Here is a 4,900-nt window from a genome sequence, read left to right as displayed (position 1 = left end):
ACATCAAATTTCCTTCATTCTCCCTCTTGGTATTGATTATCAGAGCTAAGGCATGAAATCAAATCAGCCCTCACTTGCATTCCTTTTAAGACTCAAGAAGAGAGGGATAGATAACCCATCATGTGGAATGACCTTTTTGTTGATGAATTAGGATGTCCACTAGACCTTTTTAGGGTACATGTAGTGGGCCAGATGGGAAACAAGGCCCGCTTTTATTGTGGGAGTATGGAGAGCCTTCAGGAAAATGCCCTATCACTCAATATTTGTGAGGCACTCAAAGACAGACTCTAGAGATTAAAAGAACCATTCAATTTGATTGGCTTTAAGGAGCAGATGCTGGAGAGGGCAAACACATTTACTAGACGGGTGTGTTTTCATGCAAATGTGTTCCTTTACAAGTTATATGCACTATATGGAGTCAAACACTATATGAGGTTGCAAAGGGTTGGGGACTCGTCAAACTTTCAACACAGATGCAAATAGAGGATGATATAATTCACACAGTCAAAGTGATCAATTTCAAAGATGGCAGATGGTGGATAGATTCTAGTCCTTCACTTGTCACAGGTCATCCATGGCACCTTTGGCTTTATGAAAGATGCCTCCGATGCTCTTGATCTTGATAAGGTCATCATCACCATATCTAGACAATGTTAGATTCCTATTTTCTCCTAGAGCAAAGTCCAAGGTGACATCAAAGGTGATTGGAGTTAGTTGTGCATGGGCACATGTGAATACACAATGTGTGTGTGTGTGTGTGTGTGTGTAGAAGACATTACAACACCCCTTTCCATAGTGAAGAGAAGATAATTTAAAGTAGGAATGAGAAATGTTTTATTGATAAACTTTAAAATAAATAGAAAATCCACTATGAATGAAGTAGCATCACTAGAGGGTAAACATTGTTTTATGAAAAAAGGAAATGTGAGAAGTTGAGCTTTGACAAGTCATTGGTAGTATCATTTTTATTGAAGATGGCAATCTGCCTACCTGCCACCATCCAACAAATAAAATAGTGAGAACTAGTTTTAACTTTTGTTGGGAAGATAGGCGTCATAAACACCCCTCCCTTGTTATCGGAGTCATAATAAAAATCAACACTTGGCCATACACTTATTAAGCTTAAAAGTAACATCAAGATTTGTTTGGGTAACACGATTAGTCTAGAGGTTAAAGCGAGAAATTTAGAACCTTTATAGAAGAGGGGGGGGGGAATTTAATACAATTTAATAGAAAAATAGGGGAGGAGGGGGTACTTAATGTAAAATAAAAAAGGGAAAAAAAAAGGGGGGGGCTAATGTAAAAGGATGTGGAGGGAAATTTGAACAAATGAAGAAGAAAAGTTTAAATGTATGGTTAAGGAGAAAGGAATTAAAACAAGGAGGGTTAGAAGAGGTTAAAAAAGAAATAATCTAAATAAAGGTAAGCTAAAAAATAAGAAAAAATGATTAAATGGGCTAAGGAGGTATAATAATAATAATATTAGAAAATTAATCTAAAAAAGAGGGGGGGGGTAAATTAGAAAGGAATTAGAAATAGGGGGAAAGTAATAACAAGGATCCGTGAACTGGAAAGAGGGAAGGGGGTTAAAAAGAAGTGTTTGAAAGAGAGAGAGTGAGAATTAATGCATGGAGGGGACCTTTGAGTCCATCGAGGGCTTGAGGCGATGGCATATTCCTGCACAGGGCTCGAGACGTAGGTCGTGTATGTGCGGCTATCACAACCCAATCACCAAAGCATGTGGGCGGGTACAGCAAGGAGCAGAGGGCTAGCACTATAGTGCTAAGGCTTAGAGGGAAGAAGAGCACACGGGTGAGATGGGGTGGATAGCCACGGTGCCGCAGTGGAGACAATTAGTCAAAGCCTGTGTGTAGATAGGCAGTCTATCAGTAGAGGGCTTTAGAGCAAATGAGCACGGAGAGGAAAGGGAACCATATACGAGGCACCGCGGCAGAGGGACAGCGGGCCACACACGAGCGCCCACAGCACAGGCAAGCAGGGTTGCAGAGGCAGTGTTCCCCAAAAACTTGCAAAGCCTTACAATGAAACTGCAAAGTTTTAGGTTTCACCTGACTTTTTTCTATTTGCAGGTTTGTGGAAATTGTCCTTGTAAGTGTTTCATAGGTATTTGACTTGGAAGTTTAAGAATCCAAATTTTATGGCTTTTCATTCATAAAACATGCCTGTTTTTTAGTCCACTAGAATATAAAATCGAAGTTTTTAAAGTGTGCATCCTTTTCATATATAAAAATGTTTAATTTATATAGCTTTAGATATATGGGTTTTAGTTGGATGAATTATGGTTTGTGGAGGAGGATCTAGATATCCTTATCTCCCTTCTAACCCATAAGGCATTGCCACATTTGGCTTAGTCTCCTCTAACAATAGGATTTGCCCTCTTTCATTAGTGTGCTCACTTCTCTCTTCGTTGGCTTTTCCCTCCTTTGCATACCAGCTCATTGGCTTCTCCCTCCTCCGCGTACCAACTCGTGTCTCAGCCTCTGCATACAACACAATCCCTAGCTCTGAGGTAAGATTTCAACTTCCTCTCCTCTTCGCTCCATCTTTTGTAGCTCCTCTTCTCTTCAAGGCAGTAAGGCCCCTTCACTTACATCTACGATCATGAGCCTCGGGTTTCTTTCCTAGGTTTGCTTGAAATACAGGATAGGACAGCTAGGGGCTTGGAAACTGCAATTATAAAATTCTTTAGAGAATATGGTATAGATGAGAGAAAAATGGTCAGCTTTGGGTCTAATGGTGCATCTGTAATGATTAGTTCTACAAATGGATTGGCTGCATTATTGAAGAGAAGGAGTCCTTTCATGACATCGATACATTGTGTGGCACACCGAACTCACTTATGTGTTTCTGACACTTTTAAACAAAATTCTGATGCACAACATGTGGATTGTGTGTTGAATGAAGTTGCTGGAATTTTCAAGAAAAGCTCTAAAAGGTCATCTAGATTGGCAGAGTTGGCTAATCATCTTGATTGTCCAAGCTTGAGGATGGAAAAGATACACAAGATGAGATGGTTGAGTAGATTTAAGGTAATTTCCAAGATTTGTGAAATGTATGAGCCGCTTTTGGTATGCTTACAAGAGGAGAATACAAGAGTGTTTAAATTGGTTGCAAACTTTAAGTTCATGTACATGTTGAATTTTTTGGGTGACGTGATGGATCATCTTGCAAGCTTGTTATATGCCTTTCAGAAGTATTATGTGGATGTTACAACTATTCCTAGTTTAGTGGCTTCCACCATCACTATGCTAGATATGGACTTTATGGGGCCTCAAGACATCAACATCAATATGCAAGGGCATGATGGTTATGGATTTCCTTCTACTCCTAAGTTTGGTGGCCAAGATGGATGGTTATATTCCATGCGTAGGGCTTTAAAAGGGGACATGTACTATGGGGTAAGAATTGATAGATGTGTTATTGGTAGTGATCTTGCTGAAGCTCTTGAGTTTCAAAGTGCTTTTTGTAATGAAGTGAAAAGAAACTTGCGATCTAGGTTTTCTGAAAATCATGTGTTGGAGAGCTTCAAAATCCTTGCACCTTCCATGTTTCCTTCAACTCAAGAGCTTAAAAGTTATGGAGGAGATGAGCTGGGAGTGTTGGCACAACAGTTTGGAAATGATGCAATGTTAGTGGATGGTACACATGTAGGATGCTTGATTGATGGTAGAGCATTGAAGAGGGAATATCATATTTTTAAGATACAAGCAGCATCAGATTGGAGAGGAAAAGTGTTGAAAGATGCATGGTGCTTTATTAGTAGAAATGAAGTGCTCCGTGATAAGTATCCTATGCTTCTTTGAGTTGCAGAAATTGCCTTGTTGCAGTGCAGCAGCACAGCTATTTATGAAAGGGGCTTCAGTATTCAGAACATCATCAAGAACAAGCTAAGAAATAGATTGGAAACCAAGAACTTGGATTCACTTATGCGGATTTCAATCGAAGGACCACCTCTAGCAGAGTTTGATTTTGTGCCGGCTATACAATTATGGCAGAATGCAGCCAAAATGTGCAGACATGCATACAGTGAATTAGAATGATAATGTATCATGACTCCTTGAGCTGTTTCTTGCTTTTTTAGTGAGTGAAATGATAATGTATCATGACTCCTTGAAGCTGTTTCTTGCTTTTTCATGAAGATATATCCACATCTTCTCATGAATGTAGTACCATTATATTTTCATGAATGTATTAGCAATGTTCCCTTGTAAACTTTCAATATATGATTATAAAATCGTTTAGAGTAGTTGTAAAATATAAGTTTAAGATTTGTTAAAATTTTGGAAATATGGTTGAAAGTTTTCTAAGGCCATGATGACACAGGATAAAATTCAAATGTGCTAAAGTGCTCAAATTTCCCTTTTCACAAGGCTGAATCATAATATCTCAGGTTTGTGATTGCTAGCTTGATTCAAAGACTTATAAGTTTTGAGATATCAGGTTTCTCATTATTCAACCAAAAATATTTTTGGGGAACACTGTGCAGAGGGGAAAAGAGGCAACGTAAAGGCGAGGGCTCTGGAGGCAAAAATACGGCACGTGCGGGGGAGTTTTTAATGATGGCGCATTAGAAAATGGGAGCAATACACAAGGCTGCAATGGGAGTAGAGGCTACGATGGGAGTTGGTAGGGAAAAGAAATGGGAAGGGGGATTTAAGTAGCTGGTTGGGCTTAGTCGGGAGAGAAGGGAAAGGAGAAGTCGGAGAAGGCAAGGTAGTTGAGGAGTTTGGGTCCCGAATAGTCACGAAGGGGGAGGGACACTTGCATGTAAAGAGAAGTAGTTTTGTCTAGCTAGGGTTAAGCGTAGGTTAATGGTTAAGACTAAGTTAGGTAGAGTAGAAAGTTAGGGGACAAATTAGAGAGAGAAAATAGTTAGATA

At 39.4% G+C, this 4,900-nt stretch overlaps 1 pseudogene; it reads left to right on the top strand.

The window, feature by feature from the left end:
- The first annotated feature begins 2,822 nt into the window (after positions 1–2,822).
- Positions 2,823–4,061, top strand: LOC147901848 (uncharacterized; annotated as a pseudogene).
- The last annotated feature ends 839 nt before the right edge of the window (positions 4,062–4,900 follow it).

The sequence above is a fragment of the Dipteris shenzhenensis genome, chromosome 5, assembly GCF_047967505.1.
Source record: "Dipteris shenzhenensis isolate YYH24624 ecotype China chromosome 5, Dip_SZ_1.0, whole genome shotgun sequence".
In the NCBI taxonomy this organism is placed as follows: domain Eukaryota; kingdom Viridiplantae; phylum Streptophyta; class Polypodiopsida; order Gleicheniales; family Dipteridaceae; genus Dipteris; species Dipteris shenzhenensis.
Note: the sequence above shows the minus strand (reverse complement) of the source record. Positions and strands in the feature narration are given on the sequence as shown.